Here is a 19,971-nt window from a genome sequence, read left to right as displayed (position 1 = left end):
GGGAGCCCAGCCAACACCATGGTGAGCAGCCATCCACTAGCCCAGTCCATCCACACACAGCATTGCCTCCATATCTACAAGGGAAATCTACTCTCCGAATTAGTGCTTTCATTAGTGACCAATCTACACTTTAAAACCTTATCATTTTATCTGATGTGTGTTTAAAAGCAAATGGTATAGTTTCAAGCACAGATAAGGTGCTTGGCGAGTATTTATCGACCGGATGGGTAGATGCATAGGCGAATGTAGGTCAAGGCGGGATAAAATGCTGGAGCAGGGAGTTTCTCATGAAGAACAGTTGGAAAAGGGTTTTTCATCTTCAACTCTATTGACATTTTGGTCCAGATAATTCTTTGTTTTGTGTGTAGGGGGCTGTCCTGTGCATTGTATTTAGCAGCACCCCTGGCCTCTGTACACTGGTTACCAGTAGTAAATCACACCACACCACAGTAGTGACGGCTGATAATGGCTCCATACACTGTCAGATGTACCCTGGGGAGCAAAATGGTCTCCCAAATCCCCACTGAGTGAAGGGAGACGGTTCTGAGCAGTTGTAGGGGTTACATCTGGGTAATGGTGAGCAGCTGCTCAGATAGAGAGCTTCAGAAAGGACCATGAGCAGGACTGGAAGAGTAGGAAGACTCTTTTGCTGATGCTTCTGAGGGCTGAATGCCAGAGTCATTGAGCCACTTGCCCTGATCAAGCTGGAAGCTCAGACTTAGGCTGGGACGAGCATCGAATTATCTAGTTTGTGATACACATCTCCCCTTTCTCTCCTGTCTCCTCTGGAGCCTGCCACCTCACCTCTTCATAGGCATTTCCACCCGTCAACAGACAGAGGACACAAACATGGAAGAAACTCTGGGAGCCAACATTGCTATGTGATTTAAGGGTCTGGGGAAGGGAGAGGGAGGAAATTGAAATGATACCTATGGGAATTTCAGTCTTCTCACTCCTTTGTTCCCATTATGAAAAGGGTAATTAAGAATTAGCTTTATTTCCATGAACAGTGACCTGTACCCAAACCTACAGCAGTTCCTTGACAAACGGCAACTCATTGCCAATTGTTTAGAAGATGATGGTAAAATTAGAGCAATATATGTTTTTCCTCACACAACATAGCAGAAATCAATAACTATTTGAGTACTTCATCGTAATCCAACCATCTATGAAACTCTGAGTAACATTGTGTTGTTATAAAGTCTTTTTTTCATCAGACACTTTAATATCCCTGGACACCATTACATTGTGAAGATGTTCTATAGATAAAAGATAATAAGCACGCCTCGCCTAATAGCTTTTCTCTCCCACTGTTATTCTAACCACCCTAATGCAGGAACTCTCACATTCATAATTCTTAGCAAAACAAAGTCTGCTTCCCGACTGTATAAACCACCCCATATGGGCGTGTGAAATACACTAATGAGATGCCCGAATGTAAGCATGTTTCCACAGATGTAGAGCATTAGTTGGATTTGTTTTTATTAGTGGTCTCTGGACCTTGGGGATAATAAAACACTATAGTCAAAGTTTTCTAGCAGGATTACAAGATGAAGTTTCCAGGCTAACCAAACATCCTGGCCTTGGGAGAGCTAACAAATATAGGTGACTATTAAGTCTGTCATATTAGACTATCAGTTTGCCATACGAAAGTACAACAGGCTGGGTGGCTTGAAGAACAGAAATGTATTTTCTCTCCGTTCTGGAGGCTAGAAGTTCAAAATCAAAGTGTCAGCAGGGTTGATTTATTCCAAGGCCTCTCTCCTTGGCTTGTAGATGGCCATCTTCTCCCCGTGTCTTCACATGGCCTTCCCTCTGTATCTGTGCCTAATCTCCTCTTATAAGGACACCAGTTGTATTGGATTAAACCTCACCCAATGACCTCATTTAACCATAATTACTTCTTAAACGACTCTGTCAAATAGTCATATTCTGAGGCATGGGGGTTTAAGACTTCACCATGTGAATTTGGTGATGGTTGGGGAGACAGTTCAGCCCATCAGTGACTACAGCAGGCACACCTCCTTTCTCTTCCATCACACTTCACCCACTGCAGAATGCCAGCTCCCCTTTATCAGCCATGTACCCATCCTAAGCCTCTGAGTATTAGTGGCTAATGGCTCAGAGTTGCCCCCTTCTGGGCAGAATTTTCCTTGTCCAGAAGCTTCCTTGCTGGGGAAGTTATGCCCTCTCTCCTCTGGCAGCCCACAGCTAATGACTGACTGCTATGGGGGTAAAGAGGGCCAGCCCCTTGCCTAAGGTAGGACCAACCAGGTGGTGCAGTTCACGCTTCAGAGCTTCCTGTCAACCAGGCTGATGCTAGACTCCAGCTGTGACCACATCTTTGTTCAGCTTCTTCCTCTACCTTCTGCTTTCTCACTTCCCTCCTCCTGATAATCACTCACAAAAAATAACCATGTGCACCCAAATCCTGTCTCAGCCTCTGCTTTGTTGTTGTTGTTGTTTGTTGTTAATCCTCACCTGAGGATATTTTTTCCATTGATTTTTAGAGAGTGGAAGGGAGGGGGGAGACATACAGAGAGAAACATCGATGTGAGAGAGACACATTGACTGGTTGCCTCCTGTACGTGCCCCTCGAACCTGCAACTGTGGTATGTGACCTTGACCAGAATTGAACCAGGGACCCTTCAGTCCACAGGCTGACACTCTATCCACTGAGCCAAACTGGTTAGGGCTCAGCCTCTGCTTTTAAGGGACTTACCCTGAGATGGTGAATTTCAAAGAAATCGCTCACATGCACTTAACTGGAACACTCTTCAGAAGATAATCTAATTGTTTCTTTTTTTTTAAAAAAAGAAATATTTTATTGATTTTTTACAGAGAGGAAGGGAGAGGGATAGAGAGTTAGAACATCGATGAGAGAGAAACATTGATCAGCTGCCTCCTGCACACCTCCTACTGGGGATGTGCCCGCACCCAAGGTACATGCCCTTGACTGGAATCGAACCTGGGACCCTTCAGTCCGCAGGCTGACGCTCTATCCACTGAGCTAAACCAGTTAGGGCAATCTAGTTGTTTCTTGATGATTCAGAAGGTATTCCCTGACTGTGCAGTGTCACTGGGCTCTTATAAACATCAGTTCTTTCTGCAGGTGGCAAGAATACCCTAGAACAGAGCACTCTATGGCTAGAGGCCAAAATTACACGTTTTGATTTAACAGTAGCCAAAACCCAATCTGTTGGGTCCAAATGAAGGCAAATCTGAAGGCAGAGCCAGAGGTCGGAACATCTCCAGTCAACACTGTCCACACCAATGACCACAGGGCATAACCACTGTGCTCTTACGTGTGAGCTTCTTGCTTTGGTAGCATTTTACATCGTCCATCTCATGTATAGACACATAGGATGTTGCTGCTGGGCGGGCCTGTAGTCATTCCTCCAACAATCATTTAGAGCTCTGTGATAGGTTGAACTTTGTCCCCCCAAAAAATATGTTGAAGTTCTCACTCCTGGAACCTAGGAGATGAGTGTACTTCAAAATAGGCTTGTTGTAGCTATGATTATGGTGAGGTTCTACTGAAGTAGGTGGGCCCTAATCCAAAACCCTGCACTTTTTCATTTTTTGTTTTGTTTTGTTGTTGTTGTTGCTGTTGTTAATCCTCACCTGAGGATATTTTTCCATTGATTTTAAGAGTGGAAGGGAGAGGGAGAGACAGAGAGAACCATTGATGTGAGAGAGACACATTGATTGGTTGCCTCCTGCATGCACCCTGACTAGGGCCGGGGAACCTGCAACCAAGGAATGTGCCCTTGACCTGAATCGAACCTGGGACCTTTCAGTCCGTGGGCTGACACTCTATCCACTGAACCAAACCGGCTAGGGCAAGCATGTCAAACTTGCGGCCCGCAGGCTGCATGTGGCCCACAACGAATATTTTTGTGGCCCAGCCAATATAACGGTATGTAAGAAACGTTTAAATGAAATTTTCGTAACTTAATTTTTACAATATCCTGTAATACATAATTATTAATAATGAACTACAACATTCGCTAATGACTGATTACTGTAATTGTAATGCTTTCATTTCCCTTATGCGCCTTACATGCAGGTGCACCATTTCTCTCCACTAATACTGGCAGCGAATATTTTGGCAGCCCATTGCCACATCATTAGTCTTGGACTGACTTGTTTGGTGTGCGCAACAGGAAATATTTCGCTTTCGGAGAACAAGAAAAATAGGTTTATTTGTGTTATGCTTATTAATTTGTGCAGTTATTCAGTGTCTGGTAAGTTAATGTTCAAGAAAAAAATTTAATTTTTATTAAAATGTTCTATTACTTTATGTTAACGATGACTCATTCATTTCAGCCCTTTGTATTCAGCACGTCTCTATCGAAATAAACCCACGTTTCTATGAAAATCGGAGCTTTTGTTTTTTTGCGGCCCACATACACTTAAACCTTGTTTATTTGGCCCGTGTTAGCCTTTGAGTTTGGCATGCTCGGGCTAGGGCTTCATTGTTTTGCTTTTGAAGTCATGGGAAACCTGATCCAAAACTTGACAAAATTTCATTAAACTTAATGACAAATACTTAGGATGCCTCCTTTGGTATTTCCTATTTAAGGGTAAAAGATAAAACACTCCATGCCATTGTATAATACATTGTCTCATCCTATTGGAGTAAAGACCATTAGGAGAATATATGCAAAAATAAGGTAGCAAAATTAAAATGCAGTCGTTGGCCAGAAAATATGTGGAAGATACCTAGAAAATATTTCTAAAGATGTTGAAAATTTTAAAGCAAGTTACACAGGTGGGAAATTTGCAATAGTTTGACAAAAGTACAGATGGATTTTCCTATTATGTTCCCCTTACAGTTCTTGTTAGACTCTGTCAGAAATAAAATGCAAGAGCTATTTAAAAATTTTTTTTTATTGGTTTCAGAGAGGTAGAGGGAGAGATAGAAACATAAATGATGAGAGAGAATCATTGACTGCCTCCTGCATGTCCCCCACGGAGGATCGAGCTGCAACCCGGGCATGTGCCCTGACTGGGAATCGAACTGTGATCTCCTGGTTCATAGGTCAGCACTCTATCACTGAGCCATGCTGGCCAGGCACAAGAGCTATTTATAATGAGCCATGAAAAAAGATGAACTGATGGTAGTCTCAATGCTAATGACTCTTTGAATAAAACCAGTGTTTAATGAAAATAAAAAGTAAAAAATCTGTAGTCACCAAGAATCATCCACTTTGACTTGAGAGGGGAAAGAAAGGGGTTTGGGGTGAGGATATTGAGCATCCCATAAAAAATGCATCCACCATTGTTTCAGAAGCTAGGTGCTGCAGCAGAGAGGGGAAAGCCGGAATCCTTCATTGATGTAGCTCAGTGCATAAGGACATTTTTAAAAAGATGTCTGACTCCTCCTCTCCTCCCTTTTAATCCTCCTGGGGATATGTTTTTATTGATTTTAGAGATAGAGGGAGAGAGAGAGAGAGAAACATTGATCCGTTGCCTCCTATATGCACTCTGACCAGGGATCAAACCTGCAACTTAGTATGTGTTCTGTCCAGGAACTGAACCCATAACCCTTTGGTGTATGAGACGATGCTCAACCAACTGAGCCACACTGGCCAGGGGTGCATAAGGACATTTTTAAAAGGATGAGCAGGAAAATAATTAGACTACACTAGAGTTGACTGGTTGTTTGGTGGCAAAGTTTGTAAAAGAGCTTCTAACTTAAAGATAAATTACACAATTGTTTTTTTTTTTTTTAAACAAGACAAATGTTTCAAATCTGGGAGCCTGCTCTGGAAAGACTGTGACAATGAGTAGAATTGAAATATGACACGAGAGGGCTCAGATTGGCAGAAAGCCAAGAAACAAACATGGATGGGTAATTCAACAAGGCTCACTTATCTCATGGATGGGGAGGGAAGTTGGCCCGGTCAGAACTCACTGCACAGAGATTAGGAGCATTGACCGAGCCACAAAGAGGTGGAACTTGTGCATCAAGACTTCTCCCAGAGCTACAGCATCAGGTGATATCTGACTGAGGATTCCGAAATCTTCTCCTGCTAGAGCTACAGCGTCAGATGACAACACCTGACGGAGTGAGGGTTCCTAGACCTTCTGGAAGCCGGTGTCTCTGGCTCCAGACAGACAGACAGACAGACAGACAGACAGACATAGCTCTGCACTGGAGCCAGGAACACCTCATCACTCTCGGAGTTTATGACATGCAGGACTATTACAGGTCCCTGCACGCTCAGCCATGGACACGGACTTCTGTGTCCCTCTGCTCTGCCTCCCCAGGCTAGCGCAGTCTTGTCCAGACACATTCCTGAACTCAGAGCTATCCAGCTGTCTTCGGATTGAGAGGGAGTCGAGAGACCGAATAACCAAATGCAGTCAATGTGTGGTCCTGGTGTGATCTTGGCTCAGACGGACCCACTGCAAAAGACATTTGGGGAAATCTGAATATGGAGTGGGTACTAGGTGATATAAAGGAATTATTGTTTATTTTTTTTAGGTATAATAATTATATAATGGGCAGGGAGGAAAAGTCCTCGTTATTAGAGATGAATAAGAAAGTATATGAGGTAAAATGTCATTTTCTGGAATGTGTTATAAATACTTTGGCAAAAAAGTTAAATGAAGCAAATTTGACAAAATTTTAAGAATGAGAACTACCCTATATAATAATAGCCTAATATGCACATTGTCCTCTTAACCGGGAGTTCGACCACTCATTTGCTGACCACCAGGGGGCAGCATGGAACTTGGCAGGCGTCAGCGCTGCAACGCTGCAGTGGGCGGCAGTGGAGGCGCTGCTGGCCCCGATGGGACCACGGTGGGATGGTGGAGCAGGTGAGTGGGCAGCGCCAGGCCAACGTTAGTGCAAGCAAGGCTCAATCCGTCCCGCAGACAACGACCAGCGGCGGTGGTGGAGGTTGGGGCTGCTGCCTGGCTCCCGGGCGCTGAGGGAGCCGGGTGGGGGGCCTGGCCTTGACCTATCACCCTGCAGACAGCGACCAGCAGCGGGCAGGCCCTGATTGCCTGATTGGGGCTGGGCCCCAGACTAGGACGGGGAACTGGGGGTGGGTGGTGGCGACCACCCTCCAGTGGCGCCTGGGTAGGGGGCTGTGACCTCTTGCTGGCTATCTGGGAGCAGGGGTGATGGGGACAGAGGTGCAGTGAGAATGTGGGGGTATCTCCTGAGCTTGCTCTCATTCCCCCTGCTACCCTCCACCAGGACACCAGGGCTCGCACTCCAGGGAAGCCCTCAAGCTCAGGTGCCAGGCACCCATGAGGAGCTTGCCCCGGACCCATGCGGCCTCCTCCGGGTGAGCCGGGCCACAGCCACCAGGACTCCAGGGGCCGGTTGGGCTTCCCGTGGGTTCACGCAGGAGCCGGTCTCCGAGGCTGGCTGGGAGAGAGCGCGCTGCCCAACCGGCTTCCGTGTGGCACCGCTGGGTGGCCCAGAAGCCCATGCTGCTCCCAAGCCCTTGGCATCCGGCCACACTCACTACATCTCTACGTGGGGACTTCGGTGCCGTGACTCAGGCAGAGGGGGGGCACGCGGGGGTCCGGGGGTCCAGGTGCTGCCCAGGGCCAGAGGTCAGCTGGGACCTGCCCTTCCATGCCAGACACTCACACTTTGATTGCCAGCCAAGCCTAGGGACTGCACCCATGCACAAATTTTGTGCACTGGGCCTCTAGTGTATATATATATAAAAGCCTAAGGACCATGACGCACACTGACTATGAGGGGGCAGATGCTCCATGCAGGAGCTGCTCCCTAGTGGTCAGTGTGCATAGCAGGAGCACCGCTCACCGAGCTCATGGCTGGCAAATGCTGCTGAGGCGGTGGGAGCCTCTCTCGCCGCCACAGCAGCGCTACCGACAGCAGTGCTGCAGGTGCAGTGGGGCCAGAATGCACGGGAGTGGTGCCTGGCCCTGGCTCGGGCTTCTCCCCTGCCACCTGCCACCTGCCACTTCGCGCATTGCTACATCCCTTGGGGATGTTGGACTGCCAGTTTCACCTGGCCTGCGGGGATCAGGCCAAAACTGGAGTCCAACATCCCCTGAGGGGTCCCAGATTGAGAGAGGGCACAGGCCAGGCTGAGGGACCCCACCCGTGCATGAATCCATTCATTATAATAAACTAGTAGCCCATTTGCACGAAGATTCGTGCAATAGACCTTCATTCACCTGGCTGCCTGCACCAGTTTTCTGCCGGCACTGGGGACCCAGGCCTTGGCTGTGGCCACCGCCTTCTGCCTTCTTTCAGGGTCGGGGCTTGGCCCTGGGCGGTGGCCTTGGGCTCGGCCGCACCCAGCATCCCTGCTAGGGATCGCAGGAGCTGACCCCCAGTGGTTTCCTGCGATCGGTGCAGGCTCCCCGCTGGTGCCCAAGGCTGGGAAAGCCTCGGGCGGCTTTCCCGGCCTTGGGCTCTGCCACACCCCAATGTCCCTGCAACGGTTTCCTGGTGGGCGTGGCTTGGTTGGTGGGCGTGGCTTGGGCGTAGCGAAGGTGCGGTCAATTTGCATATTTGTCTATTATAAGGTAAGATGGTTGTCCTATTAATTAATACACTTATAAAATATTTATTAAATAGTTTCTATTTAATTCATCCTCTTGAAATTTCTTTTGATTACAGCGGAAGTCTTTTCACTGGTGAGGTACTTGTAAAACAAGTTTTTGGCCATCGCTGCCATGTTCAGGAGTTTCTTCGCACTCATAGTCCCTGGAGAATCCTGTTCAGTCTCTTCCAGGAATTCTGAACCAGATGTAAGGAAAGGCTGTGATAAAAAGGGAAGGAGGGAGGAGGAAGAAAGAAAGAAAAAATCAGGGAGAGGAAAAAAAGGTATTTTTTTTCTAATTTGATTTTCCAATTATGAAGAATAACACTGTACAGCAGAGCTTTCTGTATGAAGGAAATGTTCTATATCTGTGCTGGCAGTAGCCGCTAGTCACATATAGCTACTGAGCACTTAAAGTCTGGCTAAATTTTAAATTTTGTTTAATTTAAATTAATGTGCTAATGGTTACTATATTGGACAGCTACTATAAAGAAACCACAGCCATCCTGGCCAGCATGGCTCAGTGGATGAGCATTGACCTATGAACCAGGAGGTCATAGTTTGATTCCCTGTCATGGTACATGCCTGGATTGCAGCTTGTTTTCCAGTAGGAGGAATGCAGGAGGCAGCAGAGCAATGATTCTCTCTCATCATTGATGTTTCTATCTCTCCCTCTCTCTTTCTCTCTGAAAAAAAAAAAAAGAAAAGAAAAGAAAAAGAAACCACAGCCAAACATGGCTAAAATTTCTAGTGACTGAAGGGAAATATCAGAGGTGTGAACCTTGTCACAGAGAAAGAACTGCACAAGTGTCAACATGAAGAAGTTGGTGAGGGATGTAGAGATGGCATAACTGAATGATGCAGGTAGCTGCCTTATACCAAAATGCTCTTACATTTTCTTTCTTACCTTGATGGAAGATTTACAATTCCTGTTTTGTTGCAGAATGGAAATTTAACTTGTTTCACAATTTACCTGCCCACAAAAGGTGTATGCAATATAGTTTTTGTCAGTTTAATTATATATTACTAGAGGCCTGTTGCATGATATTCATGCAAGAATAGGCCTTCCTTCCCCTGGCATCACTCCTGGCCGCCCGGGAGCCTGCAAGTCCTCGCTCCCGGCCAGAGCACTGCTCCTGTAGCTCCCTCTGCCACCTCCTCTCCCCCTCATAGCAGGCGTCCTGCCCTTCCCAGCCGCTCCACGCCTGCATATGCAAATTAACCCTCCATCTTTGTCAGGTTAATTTGCATACTCACTCCTGATTGGCTGTGGGCATAGTGGAGGTAGGGTCAATTTACATGTTTGTCTATTATTAGGTAAGATAGTTTCAAATTATTTTTCCTCTGGGAAGTTGCAGGCAGAGGTATATGCACCCCTCTTTCTTTATCCCATACTCTAGGCTTATTATTTTACTAGAGGCCCAATGTGCAAAATTTGTGCAAGGGGCTCGGCCCTTGCAGCCCTGGCTGCCTCGGCCCTCGCAGCCATGGCTTCTTCCGGACGGTCATTCCACTGTTCGGCTGTCTGGTCTAATTAGCATATTATGTTTTTATTATTATAGACTAGATGCCCGGTACACAAAATTCGTGCACGGGAGAGGGGGGTCCTTTTAGCCCAGCCTGCACCCTCTCCAATCCAGGACCCCTCGGGGGATGTCCGACTGCTGGTTTAGGCCCAATCCTGGGGATCATGCCTAAACCAGCAGTCAGACATCCCTCTCACAATCTGGGATCACTGGCTCCTAATTGCTCACCTGCCTGTCTGCCTGATTACTCCTAATTGCCCCCTGCCAGTCTGATCACCCTTAACCGCCTCTGCCTGCCAGCCTGGTTGCCCCCAACTGTCCCCCTCTGCTGGCCTGGTTGCCCCTAACTGCCCCCTGCCAGCCTGGTCACCCCTTACTGCCCTCCCACTGGCCTGGTCACCCCCAACTGTCCCCCCCATGCCGGCCTGGTTGCCCCCAACTGCCCTCCCCCGCCGGCCTGGTCGCCCCCAACTGCCCCCTGCCAGCCTGGTCACCCCCAACTGCCCTCCCCTGCCACCTGGTCGCCCCACACAGCCTGCTGTTCAGTTGTTTGGTCGTTCCTCACTAAGCCCCCTGCCAGCCTGGTCACTCCACACAGCCTGCTGTTCAGTCGTTTGATCGTCCCTCACTAACCCCCCTGCCGGCCTTGTTGCCGCACACAGACTGCTATTCGGTCGTCTGTCTGGTTGTTTTGGTCATGACGGCCCCTGGCTTTTTATATATTAGGATTAGAGTCAAAATGGGGCAACTTTAGTCTTATCTACTCAGGGTTGTACATGGCCACTAGATTTTAAGTTCTCTCTTCCCCTTTGTTAAGCCCCCTCCTCCAAAAACTATTTCCTCAAATACTGACACAAAATTCCTTTAGCAGTAAGCAAAGACTTTTGTTCTCCAATTAGAGATAAAAGCTTATGATAGGAATACTTTATAATACAAGAAACTCACGCAAGTGGATTGAATTGACGAAGCCCTCAGATTCTTTCCCTTGAAGGCGAGGATGATTGAAGAAGAGAAACCATTGGTCCCATAAAGAGGGTTGTAGGTGGCAATTTTTTTTGAAGGTACATTGTGGGGATATAGAAGACCCATATTTTCAGTCACTGTCATCACTTTGCCTTGGGCCAAATGGGAAGAACAAATTGAAATCAGTGGTGGGTATGCTTGAAGCCCTGGGCTGTGGAATTTAGAATGACTCAGTAATGACTTGTCTCTATGGAGACATTGAAAACTCTAGAACACAGACCAACTACAATATATTTCCCACCTGCTCCCTGGTAGCCTCCAGCATAGTGCCACATACATGGAGTTTAAGTGTCTGTTGGAAAAGTGAAAGAATATCACTTTTGAAAACCTATTTAAATCCTGAGCACTGCCTAAGCAGTTAGCATTTCTTTTCCCTTTAAACAAGTGAATGAGAAAATTAACTCATTAAAAACCTCCTGGGAATGAGGGAAGTGGGGGTGGGTGGCGGGGACCAACCTCCAGCGGTGCCCGGACGGGGGGCTGCGACCTCTCCCCAGCTACCTGGGGGCAGGGGTGATGGGGGTGATGAGTCACGGTGCCCAAGTCCCCATGCGGAGATGCAGTGAGTGCAGCCGGACACCGCGGGGTCAGGGCGCAGCGTGGGCCTCTGGGCCACCCAGTGGTGCCGCACGAAAGCTGGGTGGGCAGCGTGCTCTCTCCCAGCCAGCCTTGCAGACTGGCTCCTGAGTGAACCCACGGGAGCCCCACCGGCCCCTGGGGTCCTGGAGGCTGAGGCCCGGCTCACCCGGAAGAGGCCGCGTGGGTGCGGGGCAGTCTTTGCTCTTCGCTGATGAGAACTTAGTCTGAACAGCTCTTCTTGAAGTCCTATAGCAAAAGCCAATTACTAATGAAAATCAATGTGAACTATATGAGCACTTTGGAAATTAACGTAAGGAGGCTTTTCACTTGTCAAAGCAAGACATTTCGAAAAAAATAATATTTTATTGAAAGATATGAGAGAAAATCTAAATAAATGCAGAGAAATGCCATATTTATGACTAGGGAGATGCAATGTCATCAAGATGTCAATTTGCCCAGAATCGAGCTATAAAAACAATATGATTCTGGACAAAGTTCTAATAAAGTTATCCTGGAACCCAACAAGCTGTTTTGAAAATTTACATGGAAGAGTAAAGAGCCAAGAAGAGCCACAGCACTCCCGACAGCAGAACAAGGTAGTGGTGAGGTCTTTCAGGCCTATGAGAAGGTTGGAGTCATGCAGGCAGTGCGATATGGCCACAAGGAGAGAAAACAGACGACGGAACCTAATGGAAGGGCTGGAAACAGAAGCACAGGTCCATGGAAAGTTAGGATGTGTTTGGGGGTCATCGCACAAGGAAGGGATGGGATGGTTGATAAATAGCTCCTTGGCCTCATAATAGACGTTGTGCTCTATGCTTTCACTTCCAATTACCCTCACTTTGGATGATCACGGATTTGCTCTTTTTGTCTCTTCCACAAACTTGTCACACTGAGGATGTCTTAGTCCCACTCTTTGCATCACCCAATACAATATCCAGCACGCAGAATCCAGTTCAGTTTTTAACAAAATTTGGCATCTACTCCATGGGGCCACTGTGAGAATTAAAAGACTTAATTTAAGAAAATCTGCTAGAACTGTGTGTTGCATAGATTGAGCACCCCGAACTGGTCATTGTAACAGTCAGTTTATTGAGTCCTACTCTGTGCCAGGCACTGCACTAAGCTCTTTATAAGAATTATCCCAGTTTACTCCTTGCAGCAATCCCATGAGCCATGGGGAAACAGAGGCACTGAGAGGCTAGGTACTTTGTCCAAGGCCATATGCTAGAAGGTGACCATCAAGGCTTTAACCTAAGCAGTATGGCCTCCATTGGCATTCTAATGTTTTCTTAACCATCTATTACTCCACGCTTCATCCCAGTGCCTCTGTTTTGTATAAAAGACCACAACAAATATTTGTGGTGTGGATAAGCTCATCAGTGATCCCGAGTCCTCAATAAAATGTTGAAAAGCAGGAAATGTGTAACACGTCTTTGACATTTCCTTTTCATTTACTCTTTTATAAAAAATATATATATTTTATTGATTTTCCACAGAGAGGAAGGAAGAGGGACAGAGAGCTAGAAACATTGATGAGAGAGAAACATCGACCAGCTGCCTCCTGCACACCTCCCACTGGGGATGTGCCCGCAACCAAGGTACATGCCCTTGACCGGAATCGAACCTGGGACCCTTCAGTCCGCAGGCCGACACTCCATCCACTGAGCCAAACCGGTTTTGGCCCTTTTCATTTACTCTTGAAGGAGCTCTGGTGCTGGAAATGTAACCAGTGTGATCCACCTCATCTCCAAGGTGCAGGAGAAAGAAGGTGTTAAGGAAGGACAGCAGCCCCCAGTCCCCAGGAGAGACAAGACAGGCACCTGCAATCCTGTGCTGTACGGAGCAGAGTGTGTCCCTGGCCTGGCTGGGGCCTGTGTGAGTGCTGGGTTGAGTGGGCAGGCTGGCTGGCGGCTGAGCTGCATGAGCCCAGGACAGCTGGGATTCCCACTCCTAAATGATGCCTAAGCCACAATGTGATGTCACTATACACCTATCAGGAGGCTTCAATAAACTGTGATAACACCCAATGCTGGCGAGCATTCAGAACATTTAGACCATGCGGACACTGTTATTGGGAACGTAAAATGTCACAACCACTCTGAAAACGTTTGGCAGTTTCTTAAAACGTAAATAGGCAACTACGATATGACCCAGCAATTGCACTCCTGGGCATGTGGCTCAGAGAAATGAAAACAGGTTCACACAAGGACCTGGACACAAATGTTCATAGCAGCTCTATTTGTAATAGACCCAAACTGGAAACAACCCGGGAAGCCGTCAGTGGGTGAAAGGTTAAACAAGCCACGGTGCGTCCATACCACGGAGCACTAACTCCTCAGCACAGAAACGGATGACCACTCACGCAGCAACCGGGACAAAGTCCCAGAAATGTATGCCAAGTGCAAATGCTCAAACTTGAAAATTTACATACTATGCAATTTCATTTATAAACATTAAAGTGAGTATCACTTTATACCCAACCAATTGGGAAGAAAAATCCCTGGCAGAGATGTGAAGGCATCTCTCACACTCATTGTGGTGGAACTGTAAATGATAAACAGCAATCTGGCAATAGCTATCACAATTTAAAAACATATAACTGTACCCTTTAAAAATTCATTGAGCCATGCACTTAAGAATTGTGTATTTTACTGTTATACTTGAATAAAACGATACAAAAAATTTTAAATGCATCTACCTTTGCCCCAGTACCCGCCTTCTGGAAATCTATCCCGTGACTTAAAACCACCAGTTTGTACAAAAAGATTAGAACAGAGATGCTTATTACAACCTTGTTTGTTGTGCCAAAAGAGAACCTGGAGTAAAAATACCACAAGTGGAGGCATGCTTGGACGTGGCATAGTCACACTGTGGAGCACTATGCACTCAGTAAAGGGAGCATGTCAGAGTTGTACAGACAACTTGGAGATATTTTCCCAAGCAGTGAGTGAGAAAAGCTAGATGTAGAAATGCATGTATAGTGAGATCCTATTTCCATAAAGTAATTGCCTGGGAACCCTGTATATGTGTCTGTTTGTATATACATATCCATGTATATATCCTTGAATCTCTTTTTTTTGGTTAATCCTCACCCGAGGATATTTTCCTATTTATTATTTATTTATTTATTTATTTATTTATTTATTTATTTATTTTAAATTTCTTTATTGACCCATTGATTTTTAGAGAGAGTGGAAGGAAGGGGGAGCGACACAGAGGGAGAGAAACATCAATGTGAGAGAGACTCACTGATTGGTTGCCTCCTGCAGGCGCCCAATCGGGCCCAGGGATCAAGCCTGCAATCAAGGTATGTGACCTTGATTGGAATCGAACCAGGAACCCTTCACTACTCGGGCTGATGCTCTATCCACTGAGCCAAACTGGCTAGGGCTATCCTTGAGTCTCTTTACACTCATTTTTATTTATTTATTTATTATTTTTAAAGTATATTTTTATTGGTTTCAGAGAGGAAGGGAGAGGGAGAGAGAAACATCAATGATGAGAAAGAATAATTGATTGGTTGCCTCCTGCACACCCTCCTACTGAGGATCGAGCCCGCAACCCCAGCATGTGCCCTTGACCAGAATCCAACCCGGGACACTTTAGCCCACAGGCTGACGTTCTATCCACTGAGCCAAACTGGATAGGGCTACACTCATTTTTAAAGTTGAGAGGGTTAACAAGTTGAATATTAATCTGAGCTTGCTCCCATTCCCCATACTGTGCACATTCACACCCAACTTCCTTTGGGGAGCTGGTGAATTAGTCACACTGACCCCACACTGAATTCTCCAGGCTTTTGGGGTTCACAAGCCAGGAAAACTCCCTTGGCAGCACATGATTGTCTGTGTGAACACTGCTCACTTCCTAGTGGGTCAGGTTCAGCAGTTTCGGTGACTTAATGTTGCCCACGAGCAGCAGAGGCTTCTGGAATGGAATCGAGTTGCTAAATTGTCTACCCTGCCCTCGCTCCCCATGGCATTTGTCTCCACAGGCTCCTTATAGAGACACCCCCTTTCCCAGTTCCACTTAAAATACATTAAGTTTCTATTTAAAGCTGTTTTCAAACATTTTGGGATGTTCTGGGGTAAAATATAATCATGATAGTGAAAATCTGTTGAGTGTGGCACAGGGTATGCATTCTACAACCACTAGCCTCTGAGTGGCAGTGGGAGGAGGGAAGGACAGAGGAGAGGACAAAGGGGGAGTGAGGCCAAAGATGGAGCCAGTTGCTGTGGAAGAAGGGGGTGCTTCCTGACCCTATCCACTGACCCCTCAGGCTGAAGGTGCCTTTAAAAATTATATATGTAGCCCTGACTGGTTTGGCTCAGTGGATAGAGCGTCAGCCTGCGGACTCAAGGGTCCCAGGTTCGATTCTGGTCAAGGGCATGTACCTTGGTTGCGGGCACATCCCCAGTAGGGGGTGTGCAGGAGGCAGCTGATCGATGTTTCTCTCTCATCGATGTTTCTGACTCTCTATCCCTCTCTCTATCCCTCTCTCTCCCTCTCTGTAAAAAATCAATAAAATATAAAAAAAAAAAAGAGAAAAAAAAATTATATATGTATATGTGTGTATATAATAATAATAAAAGGCTAATATGCAAATTATCCCCTCAGGAGTTCAACTGATTGCTATGATGTGCACTGACCACCAGGGGGTGGTGTGGAATGAAGGAAGGCCCCAATCGGCCCTGATTGCTGGCCAGGCCTAGGGACCCTATCAGTGCATGAATTTCATGCACCGGGCCTCTAGTGTGTGTGTGTGTGTGTGTGTGTGTGTGTGTGTATATATATATAATATATAATTGATATATATATCAATATATAATTGATTTCAAAGAGGAAGGGAGAGGAAGAAAGAGATAGACACATCAATGATGAGAGAGAATCATTGATCGGCTGCCTCCTGCAGGTCCCCTCCCAGGGATCATATAACCTGGGCATGTCCCCTGACCTGGAGTTGAACCGTGACTTTCTGGTTCATAGGTCAACGTTCAACCACTGAGCCATGCTGGCTGGGATTAAGGTGCCTTTCTTACATTTAATTCCTTTGTGAAGGCCAACTTTCTCTTTTTCTTAGGGAGGACATTTAATGTCAAAAACATTTCTTTTAGAGTTGTAACTGAGTTAAAATGTAATTGAAAAATTTACTATAAAATTAATTAAAATGCAACTACACATCTATTAGAATGGCCAAAAATCTAGAACACTAGATGCTGGAAAGGATGTGGAGCAATAGGAACTTTCATTCATTGCTGATGGGAATGCAAAATGGTACAGCTATTTTGGAAGGTGGCTTGGCAGTTCCTTATAAAACTAAACATAGTCTTAGCATACAACCCAGCAGTTGTGCTCCTTGGTGTTTACCCAAAGGAGTTGAAAAGTTATGTCTCAAAAAAAAAATATGCACATGAATGTTTAACAGCTTTATTCATAATTGCCAAAATTTGGAAGCAACCAAGATATCCCTGAGTAGGTGAGTGAGTAAACAAACTATGGTACATCCAGACAATGGAATATTATTCAGCCCTAAAAGATGATGAGCTACCAAGTCACAAAAAGACATGCATATTACTAAGTGAAAGAAGTCGATCTGAAAGCTACATACATACTGTTTAATTCCAACTATATGACAACCTGGAAAAGGCAAAACTATGGAGACAGTAAAAAGATCAGTGGTTGCCCTGACTAGTTTGGCTCGGTGGTTAGAGCGTCAGCCTGTGGTCTGTGGTCTGAAAGGTCCCAGGTTCGATTCCAGTCAAGGGCATGTACCTTGGTTGTGGGCACATCCCCAGTAGGGAGTGTGCAGGAGGCAGCTGATCGATGTTTTGCTCTCATAGATGTTTCTAACCCTCTATCCCTCTCCCTTCCTCTCTGTAAAAAAATCAATAAAATGTATTAAAAAAAAAAAAAAAGATCAGTGGTTGCCAGAGGTTGGAGGGAGGAAGAGGTGAACAGGCGGAGCACAGAGAGATTTTAGGGCAGTGAACCTGTTCTGTATGATACCGCCATGATGGATACATGTCATTATACATTTGCTCAAACCCATAGCATATACAACACCAAGAGTGACCCTAATGTGACCTTTGGGCTTTGGGTAATAATGATGTGTCAATATTGGTTCATCAATTGTAACAAATGCACTGCTCTGGTGAGGGTGTTGATAATGGCAGAGGCAGGGGGCATGTGGAAATGGTATTTTCTGCTCAACTTTGTGTGACCCTAAAACCATATTTCAAGGCCACAAGACTCAGGAGTGCAAAACTGAAATTTTCTGTTTTCTAAAAATGAACTTAGACATCTTGAGTCTCCGTAGCAGACACTTGATGGCTCCATGTATTCCCTAGGCATTCCTTATATCAGTGCAGGCTAATCCTGTGGCTTCTGAACGCACCTCTTTCCCTGGGGCTTTCTTGGTTCACCCCTGATGGAGAGGGCAGGCTGGAAGTGCAGCAGGATAGTAAGTAGCTAGGAAAATTCCTGGGCAAGTGGGTTAGGGAAACTGAGACAAGAAAATGAAATAAGGCCAAATAATTTGAACAACATACAGCCAGTTAGTGAATCTCAAGACCTTTCCTGACCAAGGACACTTGAGAGCAAACGGTTTATACTTCTTCTCCCTAACCAGAGAATACATAGCTCAAATCACCCTGCCATTTGTACCAGCCAAACCCAATGGCAGATGAAGTCAGGGTTACAAATAACAAAAGCCCCATTAAAGCCATACACACCCAAGATAAAACTAAAACAGTAAAGCCCACTAAAGAATAATCCCAACTCCCCGCCCCCACTGCATTACCCTCATTTTGAGGTATCAGCATATTAAAAACATACCTGGAAAACTAATGAATATTTTGCTGAAACCCTCCCCTAAGATTCTTGCTTGCAGAAGAGAGATAAAAACCGTCAAGAGAAAGACCTGGTGTGTCTAGCTTTGACGTAGGCCCTGGGGTTCCTAAACGAGTGAACCAGATCCCTGACATCCAAGAACTTGCTTTGCTCTTGGAGGAGGAGGGGATTCCATTGAGCCCTGAAAGATGGCTCTGGCCTGGGAGAAAAGGGGGAGTATCAGTTCAAGATGGGAACACTGTCTCTTAGAGACCAGGTTTCCCGACACTCCACTCTGGCCCTGGCTTGCTCATTCATTCACTTAGGAAATATGTGTGGAGCATCTACTTATTAGAGTAATTTTCTTGGCATCATTCTTACAGGGGTATCCCTGATGGGTAGATATTTCAGCATGACAAGTCTATTTCTCACTTGAGGAATTTAGACAGCAAAGAGGTGGAGCAGGTTCAATGCTTTGGAATCTGTCTTTTCTTTTCTTTTTTTTTTAAATTTTATTTTATTGTTTAAGGTATTACAAATAGTAGTACATATGTCTCCTTCCCCCCCCCCCCCCCCACTGACCTCCCCGCAGCCTCCCCTACCCACCGGCACTTGCTCTCGTCCCCCCGCCCCCAGTGTCTTGCGTCTGTTGGTTGTGCTTATATGCATGCATACAAGTCCTTCGGTTGATCTCTTAGGAATCTGTCTTTTCTAACTGATAACTTTCTGACTTCCCCAGTTGCTCTCTAGTGCTCTGTTGACTTCAGACCAGAACTGAATCATATCTAATTTGCTGGAGTCAGAGCACTGAGGGCTTGAAAGCCCCCAGGGAAGTGAGGAAGGGTCCTTGGCAGTCCTTGGCAGTATGGGTTCCCACTCCCCCTGCAAATTTCAGGAATAGGGTTGCCGGATAGAGTTGCAGTGTTATTCCGAAACATTGTTCATTGCTTATCTGAAATTTAAATTTCACTGAACAGCTTCTATTTTAATTTGTAAGTCTGGCAGCCCCACCTGGGCAGAGCTCTGGCCTGAGAAAGACCTGGAGAGTCAGTTTCTCAGGTTTTCAAGAGCTTCTTCTCCTACAAATCTCCTCACCCTGCTGGGCCCTGCTGTTGACTCTCCACAACTAGCCCTCACGGTGGGGTGGAGTGTTGGTGGCCCAATGTGAGGATCTTAGACTGGGGACCAGCAGAGCTGGGTTCTAGACCAGGGTCTGCCACCAACAGGTTCAGTGACCTTGCACACCACAGTGTGCTTCTCTAGGCCTGATTTCCTTATTTGGAAAATGAGAGCGCTGGGGGTTGGTTCTATAGGTCATTCAAACTTCACACATGGATTTAGCTTCAGAGTGTGACTGGGACAGGAGCATTTGGTCCCTTGCCCACTCTGTACCTAGTCAGGACTGTGTGTGTGTGGTTGCCATAACAACACACACACACACATACACACACACACACACACACACA

At 46.1% G+C, this 19,971-nt stretch overlaps 1 long non-coding RNA gene across 1 annotated transcript; it reads right to left on the bottom strand.

Annotated features, from left to right (window-relative positions):
* Positions 1 to 8,567: 8,567 nt before the first annotated feature.
* LOC114231332 (uncharacterized) lies at positions 8,568 to 11,263 on the bottom strand. Its single transcript, XR_003617277.2, has 2 exons — positions 11,018 to 11,263; positions 8,568 to 8,765 (listed from the first exon to the last, which is right to left on the bottom strand). It is a non-coding gene; the product is annotated as an uncharacterized LOC114231332 (long non-coding RNA).
* Between the last annotated feature and the right edge of the window lie 8,708 nt (positions 11,264 to 19,971).

Source organism: Eptesicus fuscus, chromosome 12 (assembly GCF_027574615.1).
Source record: "Eptesicus fuscus isolate TK198812 chromosome 12, DD_ASM_mEF_20220401, whole genome shotgun sequence".
NCBI classification, from domain to species: domain Eukaryota; kingdom Metazoa; phylum Chordata; class Mammalia; order Chiroptera; family Vespertilionidae; genus Eptesicus; species Eptesicus fuscus.
This window is presented reverse-complemented; position numbering and strand designations above follow the sequence as displayed.